This window comes from Myotis davidii, unplaced genomic scaffold, assembly GCF_000327345.1.
Source record: "Myotis davidii unplaced genomic scaffold, ASM32734v1 scaffold530, whole genome shotgun sequence".
Lineage (NCBI taxonomy): Eukaryota > Metazoa > Chordata > Mammalia > Chiroptera > Vespertilionidae > Myotis > Myotis davidii.
This window is the reverse complement of record NW_006282272.1, coordinates 863,324-874,381: the sequence shown is the minus strand read 5'-3', so window position 1 is coordinate 874,381 and position 11,058 is coordinate 863,324. Positions and strand designations below refer to the sequence as shown.

The 11,058-nt window shown below is 45.9% G+C and overlaps 1 long non-coding RNA gene across 1 annotated transcript in view; it reads left to right on the top strand.

Moving 5' to 3' along the window:
* Positions 1-11,058, top strand: part of LOC107181757 — a 17,119-nt gene that overhangs the window by 387 nt on the left and 5,674 nt on the right. The window contains exon 2 of the long non-coding RNA XR_001512461.1: positions 2,123-2,684. This is a non-coding gene — a long non-coding RNA (uncharacterized LOC107181757). The remainder of the gene's footprint in view (positions 1-2,122; positions 2,685-11,058) is intronic.

Sequence of the window (11,058 nt, the reverse complement as noted above, 5' to 3'; positions counted from 1 at the left end):
TACACCCCGCCCATGTTTACAAATGGTCCCTTATTAAACTCTTCTCAAATCACCCAATTGGCGTGTGCTAGGACCCTAACTGCTACATACAACCACGATAATATAAACATGGATGTTGACTTAAAAAGTACACGAGATATTGGGAGCTAACGAGGGGAAATATGTGTATATTTGAAGAAGGAGCGTGGAAGGGAGCTAAAGGTTCACTTTCCATAAGAAGCAAGTGGATTATTCATTTGAAAGGCCAAAAAGAGAAATAGGAGTATATTCATATTATTTAGAAATATGGAAGTAAATCTCAGAGTAGCAAAAAGAGTTGAAGAAATAAAGATGTTTCCAGTTTATTATTTGAATATCTGAGGAATAGTTTCTGAAATTGTGTTCTTTGGACTGTGGTTTGAGACCACCCTAAATTAGTAGGTTTGGCAATCTATTTAGTGATAGCATCAGGCAATTCTTTTATTAATTAGACCAGAGTAGAAATGATCAGCACAGTAGTGAGAGTAAATATGGTTTTGTTAAGCCGTTTTATATTTCTCTCGGTGTGAGAGATGTACAGTGTATTTGAGCTGCCCTCAGAAACGCTTGAACGTCACTATTCTAAAAGGTACAATGGTGCCTGAAGATGGGGGAGAGAAGTCAATATCCTAACCAAATGGGGTTAAAGGGTGATGCCCTTCTCTGTGGCTGCAGTTAGTTTCAAATGGCTGACAGGAGCAATAATTCACTGCACTTGCGCGTGGCCCTGCCACGTTAACAGGCCCCCACGCAGCTCTTATTATATGCACCCTGTGCACTGTAATGTTCTTAGCTTCCCAGCTAATAAAGAAACCCAGCGCCTCGCTGCTGGAATGACACGTTGCTTTATCGTGGAAGTCACTACCTACAAGCCAGTCTAATTGTTCAGGATGGGGCTGGGGGGCACCACAATAAGGCTCGCAAGCAAGAATGGGAATGGCATCCGTATAGTAGGAAATGGATGGAAATTCAGACCTATTTGCAGTGAACTGATGTTTAAACTACCAGCCAGGTGATTCTGGGCTAAAGCTAATAGAATTCCCAGAACGTAAAAACTAAAACACCATCTCGTAGGAATAAGCATTTAACTCTTCTTTTGTTAGAAACTTGGAAAATAAAGGCCCAGATTGATGAAACAAATTGAAAAAGTGTACGGTTTTTAACCTAGGAAAGAAGTCCATTGAAATGAGATCTTCCTAAAGATACCGTATTTATCACACATGGTGGAAACTTTGTATAAGGATGGAATTCCAACTATACTTATTCTATAATTTATGTAATTATATGGATATGTACATTGAGAGGAAAATGAGGAACTAAGCAAACCACAAATCGTGTGAAACCGATGATTCCCATGCACCAGAATGCCCTCCATTTGAGTTCTTCAGGGTTCTAAACACAGATGACAAGTGCCAAATATTTGATCTTGAGATAAGCCCTGAGACATGTTTTCAAGTATATTTTTGACTGTAACCACTAATGGTGAATGGATCACTAATTAAAAGTTGGTCCTTACACAACCTCTTTGCCATCAGGTGGTATATTCAGGTCTGTGTGAGGGTGAAAGGAAGTCTGATGGGTTGTCCCTGGGGTCCTGGTTTCAGGAAAAGGTCACATTCCACTGAGAGTATAGAATAGCGGTTCTCAACCTGTGGGTCGCAACCACTTTGGGGGTCGAACGACCCTTTCACAGGGGTCGCCTCAGACCATCCTGCATATCAGATATTTATATTACAATTCATAACAGTAGCAACATGACAATGATGAAGTAGCAACAAAAATAATTTTATGGTTGGGTCACAACATGAGGAACTGTATTTAAAGGGCCAGAAGGTTGAGAACCACTGGACTATGGTTTGAGACCACCCTAAATTAGTAGGTTTGGCAATCTATTTCGTGAGCATCAGTCAATTCTTTTATTAATTAGACCAGGGAGCCAGAGAAGGTCATGAGGTTCTGCCCTTGAGGAGTTTTCATCTCATTAGGTCTTCATAAGTTCAGCTGCAGAACTCCACCTCCCCGATGCCATCCTATGGCTCGTTGGGAGGAATCCTGCCCCCTTTGCGTGGGCTGCTGACTAGAGTGAGCCTCTCATTTTCTCCAGTGCGCTCAGCTGGGCCACCACGTGAACGGCAGGGCCAGCACACACTTCTGAGCTCACTGCTGCAACCGGCTAACAAAATTCCAGATACCTGTCTGCCTGAGGCTACCATTTACCGCCGATAGGCTACAGAGAGCTTGGTTACAAGAAGTAGGTGTCAGGGTAACCAGGCCCCACGGACTGCCTGCCAGGCCCGTCGTCTTCCTGAAGCAACCACGCAGCGAGCCGGTGACACAGAGCCACGTGGCAGGCGCATCAGGCAGATTCTTGGTTGCAAACAACATCCATTTTGATTGGGATTGAGGGAAGTAGGATCCCAGAAACTCTAGGATTGTGAGAGAATCAGGCTTGTAAGCCCGAACTGGGCCATTAGACCGCTCCCACTGCACGCCAGAGCTGAGTCTAGGGTGCTCCCCTGGGACCATGGCCACTGCGCTCCTGAAGCCTGGAAGTTTCCACGTCCTCACTGGGATGGATTCCGTGCTGTGCCTGTGCCTGTGCCTTGACTGGTCCAAATCAAACTCTTCTGTGAGTGCATCATTGCATCCCTACTCCCTGGCTGCAGGTAAGGCTGAGAAAATAAGTTTCTACCATATGTGTGTATACACACACACACACACACACACTAGAGGCCTGGTGCACGAAATTTGTGCATGGGTTGGGTTCCTAGGCCTGGCTGGCAATCAGGGCCGATCTGTGGGGTCGCCTCCCTCTTCAGGGCAACCGGCGGGGCGATTGGGGGTCGCCATTGAGCAAGTGGTCATTCTGCCACTCGGTCAATTTGCATATTAGGTTTTTATTATATAGGATATATATATATTTATTTCAGAGAGGGAGAGGGAAACATCAAGGATGTGAGAGAATTATTGATCAGCTGCCTTCTGCATGCCTCCTACTGGGGTTGGAGCCCTCAACCCAGGCATGTGCCTGACCGGTAATGGAACCATGACCTCCTGGTTCATAGGTAGACGCTCAACCACTGAGCCACGTAGTTTCTACCTTCTGTCCCTGGAGGCAAATGTACAAATTCTCCTAACATAGGGAGGGTATGTAGAGGTGCCAAGCAGCCAGAGGCATGGAACCAATGTTCATTTGTTACGTGAGCCTAAGGCAGAAAGTGCAGAGTTCCACCACACATCATTGACCTCTCCATGCACCGCCTCAGGGACATTTGAAATATGGCATGTCCCCTTCATTAGAAGAGCATAGCGACTCTAAGGTCTTGGGATGCTTGCGCAGGTGGGGTGACCCAGGGCAGAAGCAACAGCAGCAGGCGAGAGCTAAAGAGGGACACGTGGCTTAGGAGGCGCCTCCTGACGCACACCAGTGATGTTCTGTGCTGATGTTAGTCACCGAGGGAAATGCTGAATTATAGTCCAGACACCCATTGGCCTGCTAAACCACTCACTGAGATGCACTTCAGTTTCTTCTTCAAAGCGGGAACATAAGGTCTCGGCAGGGGTTAATGGTTATGTATTTTAGTGTCCCGCATCTGCCATAACAAATGACCACAAACTGGATGGCTTAAAAGGACACACATTTGTTCTCTCAGTCCTGGAGGCCAGACGTCTGAAATCAGTATCACGGGGCCAAAGTCAAGGTGTTGGCAGGGCCACACTTCTCTGAGGGGCTCTAGGGATGGATCCACCGCTTATCTCTTCCAGCTTCTAGAGCTGCAGGCATTCTTTGGCTAATGACCACATCCCTACAATTTCTGCCTCAATCCTCACAGTCCTGTGTGTGTGTGTGTGTGTGTGTGTGTGTGTGTGTGAAATCTCCCTCTGCCCCTCCCTCTTTTAAGAATAAATGTGATAGCATTTAGGACCCACCTGAATAATAGGATAATCTCTTAATGCCACAGTTCTTAACTTAATTACACTCGCAAAGGCCCTTTTTAAAAAAAATAAGGTCACAGGTCCTAGGGATTGGGACCTGATATATCTTTGGGTGACGTTATTCAGCCTAGTACGGTGGTAGATGAGGGCTGTAGAAGAAGATGGGACTAGAAGAATGAGGCAAGACTGGGGCCAATAAGTTATTATACAGCCCGGTCCTTTCCAGAGTCCCCTCAGCCAACCTCTAGCATCCTCTGAATTTGGCAAATGACCCCAGGCCCCTAGACTCAGTTCTCAGAGTGAATGATTCCTCTGGCGTGAAGTTGACTTCAAAGCTGACACAAGTAAAGCCACTTGGAAAGTAAAACAAAGGTTATTAGTTAAGAACATCTCTGGACAAGTATAGACACAAATCTAGGTTTGGGCTCTCATGTGTTTGGCAGTTGCTTAAGACAACTGATTTGTGCCGGCTCAGGTAGGGCTAACTACAAACTAGCTCCAACAGCTTGTCTAGGTGCTGAGTTTGAACTCTGCTCTGCTACCCCTCATAGTTTGACCTTGGGCAAGTCCTTTAGCTCTCTGTGTCAGTTTTCTTATCTCTAAAACTAGAGGCCCGGTGCATGAAATTCATGCATGGGGGGAGGGTCCCTCAGCCTGGCCTGCACCCTCTCTAATATGGGACCCCTTGGGGGATGTCTGACTGCTGGTTTTGGGCCTAAACCAGCAGTCAGACATTGCTCTCACAATTGGGCTCTGCCTGAGCCCCCACCACCATGGCTTTGTCCAGAAGGATGTCCAGAAAACATCTGGAAGATGTCTGGTCTAATTAGCATATTACCCTTTTATTAGTATAGATAGGGACAATAATGAGACTCACCTCATAGATGTGTTATAAGACTAAAATGAGATAGTATGTCTGAAGAATACCTGGCAGCCCAGCTGGTGTGGCTCAGTGGTTGAGCGTTGACCTATGAACCAGGAGATCACCGTTTGATTCCCAGTCAGGGCACATGACCAGTGTGGGGCATGCAGGAGTCAACCGATCAATGATTATCTCTCATCATTGAGGTTTCTATCTCTCCCTTCCTCTCTGACACCAATAAAAATAGATTTTTAAAAAAGAATGCCTGGCACACAGCAGGCATTGAATATATGTTAGCACTTACTGTTTCTTTTGTAATGGTGGTTATTACAGTTTCCATGCTGTTTTATCCAATTATCTTAATGCAAATATGGTATATATGAGCCAAACCATATTAAAGTGGCCTTTAAAACAATACCAAATGAGCTTGCCAGTGACTCTCTATGAAAATAGAAATTTAAACATTACATGTAGTTTCATTGGATGGAAGAAAAAGAAAAGTCCAGAGTTTTAGTATCAAATAGGCCTCAAATAAATGAATATTGTTGCTCTGTGTATGCTGTAACACTGATTCCAATGCAATGGCAAGACTTTGTCTCCAGGTAAACAGCTTTTACCTCAAGATGCAGAGTCTGTCTTCCAGGCCCCAAATAGCTTCTTCATGTTCTTATACGTATGCATCGTCATGGAGGACAGCAGGGGCAGCTTTCTTAGCAACGTTTAGAGGTAAATAGCAATTTTCCCAAATATCTTGACTGCACATTTTACCCGAATCAGGTGGAAGCAACAAGCAAATATAGAACATTTTTCAGGGGCAGGTGTGGGGTGGAGGGGGTCAGTGGGAAAAACTTTTCAAAAATGTATCTTTATTGTTGAAACTATTATAGATGTCCCTCTCCCTCCCCCCACTGACACCCTCCACCCAACTCCCCCTCCTCCCCAGGTGTCCCCCCCCCCACCATTATCTGTCCATGTGTTATATATATATATATGCATGTAAGTTCATTGGTTAATCTCTTCCCACTCCCCCCTTCCCTCTGTTACATGCTTCAATGTCTTTTGTTTATATATTGTCAAGAGTATTTATTTAATAAGGCCCACAACGTGGCTGATAATTGGAAATGTTGACTGAACCAGGTTCCCTTGTACAAAACGCCATACTTACGAAATGTTATAACTGTGAGTAACAAAAGCTGTTTTAAGCAAATAAATGGCCACTGACAGAAATAATCAAGGAGTACCAACAAATTCTCAGTGGCCATTTCACTAATTCCCCCCTTTTCTTCGCACTTGGTCCTTTATCCTGCTAAATTGTCATAGTTTTAGAAATTCAATACAGGGGTTTTATTTGACCTTTTTTTTGGTTGCTTGGTGGTATATTCTGACACATTTTAAAAATGGCAACATAGGAAAAGTTTCATAAGCTTGAATAGTATAATCAACACAAAACAAAACGTATTGGTAGGATTTCTACTCTTCAGTGATTAGAAAAGCAGCGTTGAGAGAGGTATGCGAAGAGATCATTTTAACATATTTTTGTCTTTATTATGTTCTCTTAAAATGTAGTTTATAAAATTGTATTTCATAGTGAGCTCAGATTTGCAAATGGAAAGAGCTAGGATCCCCCTAAAATCAGGCAACAGCTGTGTCTAAGTTTGAGTCCAGAGGATTTAGAAAAGCAAACTTGGGCTCCTTTTAAGCTCATATTTTTTTCAGGAGACATTTGGATCGTGTTTTCTTCTAGAATAAAAGGGGGGAGGCTTCGACACCTGGTAAAGGCGAGAAAACCCTGAGTGTTGTTTATGATCCTGGAAGAGTTTTGCTTCTTAAAAGATTTAGTGTGAGTTTAAATACACATTCTTGTCAACCCTGGCAAGTTGGTGGTTACCAACCATTACATCTTAGTGATCGTTTTTTTATGTACATTTAGACGCTTATATTCCTCTAATTGTTTTCAGATTTTCTCTGGTCTTCATTTATATCTTAGCTTGAATTCCTATGGAAGCTGACTGTGAGGGTTTAAGAGCAAGTAGTTTATCTGGAAGGTGGAGGAAAACATGGGCAGTGGAGTAGGGAAGCGAGTCTACACAGGGAAGGCATGAAAGGGTGGATTATTCAGCAAGTTAGAACTTTGGGTCGCTCTGGCCTGTTCCCACTGGGAACTCTGGAAAACTGTGTAGAACATAAGCCAGATCGTCATCTCCATATGGCAGTGAGGGAGCCGGGGTACTTATACACCCACAAGCCACAGTCTTTGGTTGAGGGCTGCTCATGGAGTTGTTCAAATCCTTGGTACTTCCAGCTGGCCTGGCTCAGTGGTTGAGCGTCCACCTAGGAACCAGGAGGTCAGGTTTGATTCCTGGTCAGGGCACAGGCCCAGGTTGCAGCTCCATCCCCAGTGTGGGGCATGCAGGAGGCAGCCGATCCATGAGTCTCTCTCATCATGGATGTTTCTCCCTCTCCCTCCGTCTCTGAAGTTAATAATAAAATATATATTTTTTAAAATCCTTGGTACCTCCAGCCAGCCGTACTCTGGGCAGAGCCCTCGGGCGGACGCAGGCAGTGGGAGGGCACCAGGAGCATCTGCCCAGATGACTGAGGGTTTCTGTGGGAAATGAGTTACTGCAGATAAAGGATTAAGAATAATGCCTGGCACAGGGCGAGGACTCGGTGTGACTTCAGTTGTTTTGATCACATTTGCTTGCTTTAAAAAAATACCATGAACCATAGTCTTCTGTTGTCTAAGAGCTTTTCTTTCTCTGTCTGCACCTTAAATGCTAATGTTCCCTCTTTTCTTTACAGCTTCTTCCTGGACCATCTCTTACTGTGTCATCTGATGGTCACATTTTATTTTTTGTGTTTTTTTTTAAATATATTTGTATTGATTTCAGAGAGGAAAGGAGAGGAAGTGATAGAAATATCAACCGGCTGCCTCCTGCATGCCCCACACTGGGGACGGAGCCCACAACCTGGGCATGTGCCCCGATCAGGAATCGAACTGCGATCTCCTGGTTCATAGGTCGACGCCCATCCACTGAACCACACTGGTCAGGCCAATGGTCACCAGGCCATTCCTGTATGTCCTAGACTCCCCCACACAACGGCTAACCTGAGAGCTCTTCTGCCTCAGCTGAGCCCCCACCCCCGCTAATGCAGCTTCTCCACTTCTGTCAGTGGCTCCAGCACTAGAGACCAGCCATTCTTCATCGTAGGCCAGGGCCCTTGGGCCTAAGCTCTTCCGTGGCCCTGAGCTAGCCAACCCCAGAACAGGACCTGTAGAGATCTGGGTTCTGGAGTGAGGAGACGCGGGAAGGCCAGGCACATTGGAGGGAAGTTCTCTCCTTGAAATGTCTGGACCAAAGGTAGGGAAGGAGGGGGGTTTTTTCAGCTCAATCATTGCACTGAAGACCGTGATCAAGGCCTTTCTTATTTTGCTTGGCCTAGAAAACAAACAAACAAATAAACAAACCTCTTTAGCCACACACACACAACACACACACAACACACACAAAACACACACACACACAACACACACCAAAAACTTTTCCCAGAACAATGGGCCCCGTAGCACGATACTTCAGAGTGAAGGGAGACTAGTCAAGTAATTCTTTAGAAAATAAGGGGGAAACCTACTTGAATGGATTTTCTGTCCTTCTCTAGACCGTGAAAGGCTACATTTTTATACAAACGAAGAAGAAAATGCGTATGTAGTCGCCTGTGGCTGGGCACTCCACCTGGGTGGTATTTTCATCTGGTGTCCCATGATTCTCATGTAGCCTGGCCCAGACCAACATCCGGGAAACACTGGCCCCAGGATAAGGGTCCAACCCTCAGGGTAGCATCCAAAGCCTCTGGTGTCCAGCCCCTGCTCACCTCTTCAGCCTCTTCTTCGACACTCTTGACCTGACAACATCAGCCCCAGCAGCACAAGAGGCTGGGATGTCTTTTTACCCTCCCTCTGCTCGGCCCTTTCACCTGCTGCCTCTTATTCGCTCTTAGTCAATGGTTTTCTCCATTTTAGCTCCAAGCTGAGTTCAATACCACTTCTCTGGGGCCTGCTAATGCCCTATGCATCACCTCACATTGCCCTGATCTCACTGTTGTAATTATTTATTTGGTTCTGTTGTCTTTAATAGCCTATGTGAACCCTGAGTATAGGGACTGGCCAGTATTAATCTACTAGAGGCCCAGTGCATGAAATTTGTGCACAGTGTGTGTGTGTGTGTGGGGGGGGGGTGTCCCTCAGCCCAGCCTGCACCCTCTCACAATCTGGGACTGCTGGTTCCTAACCATTCCCCTGCCAGCCTGATTGACACCTAACTGCTCCCCTGCCAGCATGATCGTCCCCAACTGCCGTCCCCTACCGACCCAGTTGCCCCTAACTGCCTTCCCCTGCTGGGCTGAGGGGACTGGGGGACTCCGACTGGATGAGGCAGGGCTGAGGGGACTTGGGGACTGAGTTTGGATGAGGCTGGATGCTGACAGGACTGGGGGGCTGAGGCCGGATGAGGCAGGGCTGAGGGGACTGGGCGCTGCCATCTTGTGGCTGTGGGTGCTGCCATCTTGTGAGGGTGTGGCAGTCAATTAGCATATTCCCTCTTTATTAGATAGGGTGCATCTCCAGTGTAGCTGGCCCAGAGTGCAGAAAGGAGGAAGCAGACACGAAGATGGGTTCAGACATGCACGAATTTTATTAAAGAAAACAAGACGAGATGGAAAAGACTGGGAAACAGCAGACCTCCATGCGGGTCTGACCCCCAAGGAGAAAGGAAAGGGAGGAATCCTAGACTGCAGTTCAGTCTGGGGAAGCTTTGCCAAGGCCAAGGGGGAGTCCTTGAGCCAAAGTTACCTGCGTCTCAGCAACAGGCCTGTCTGCCGCAGTATCCCTGCTGCAGGTGACGGTCGGTGGGGAGCAGCCTGTGGGGAGCTGGGCCTCCGCACCAGTTCTGGGTGGTCTCAGGGGCTGCACCTGGGCCCAGGTCAGTTTCACTTCCTGCGGTCAGAGATCTGAGGTGAAGTCTCCTGAGGGTGGGAGGGAGGACGTGCTGAATCAGTCTCTGTGCAAGGGGCCTGGGAATGTGATTTTTTTTTCTTTTTTGGTGCCCTTGGCTGGAATCGAACCTGGGACCCTTCAGTCCACAGGCTGATGCTCTACCCACTGAGCCAAACCAGCTAGGGTGGAATGTGATTTTTAAAAGGCCTCAGAAGATTCTAAAGCCTAACCACTCCACAGGAAATGATCACAGCCTCTTGAGGGCTGATCTTACTTAGAATGCAGCAACAACCTCTTACAGCTGGTCCTCGCAGGGCTGTATTCTGGTCCCACCCATGTGATGTGCTTCATGGCTTACTCTACAGTTTTCTAAATCTCCCTGTTCAGTGTCCACCTTAGGAAATAAATTCAAAAGAGATCCTCAAGTAGAAAACTCATCTGACCCCCAACCTCGGTCCTTTCATCTGTGTGTTACAAAACTGGGCTTAATTAACTAGAAGAAACTCAACTAACTTCTTTCAAAGCGTATTTTGTACTATTATCGCTCTGTTTCTGTACGAGCATTGGCACGGTTCCCAGATGGCCTCTCGGACCACCCACGGTGCTGGATGACAGCTGCAGAGACCAGTTAGAGCAAAGAAGATGTAACTCATTAAATGCACCGTGAAATAGTCCACAAATGCAGACATTTTGGTTGTACCAGGTTTGCAAATTCCTGAGCTCTTCAAGAATAGAAATCATGATTTGTTGACATTTGTGTTTCTAGTCTTGTTCAGTCATCGACACACAGTAGGTACTTAATAAGTGTGCATTTGGGAGTCCTGTCCCAATTTAATGTGACCTACCATGATATAGCAACAATCCACATGACATACGGTTTTTTTCTCTTTTGCTTTGGTTTATTTGCAAAGGTATTTCACCTTGTACCCAGTTAAAGCATAGGACACTTAGGAAAAACCTATACCTCCCCACTCTAACCCCACCCCCTGAGATCACCAGTGATAAGTTTGGTTTATATTCTTTCACACCATTCTGCATGCTCATACAAAAATATGCAAATACATATATGTATTAGGGTTATCCAGAGAAACAACCAGTAGGGTATGTATATCTGCATAGACATATCTCTGTGTGTATATGTACCTAGATGTGTCTGCTTATATCTATATATATATAAAGAGGAAATATGCAAATTAGGCCAGGACGCTGTAACAGGTCACAACCAGACAGGAGGAGGTTGCATGCATAG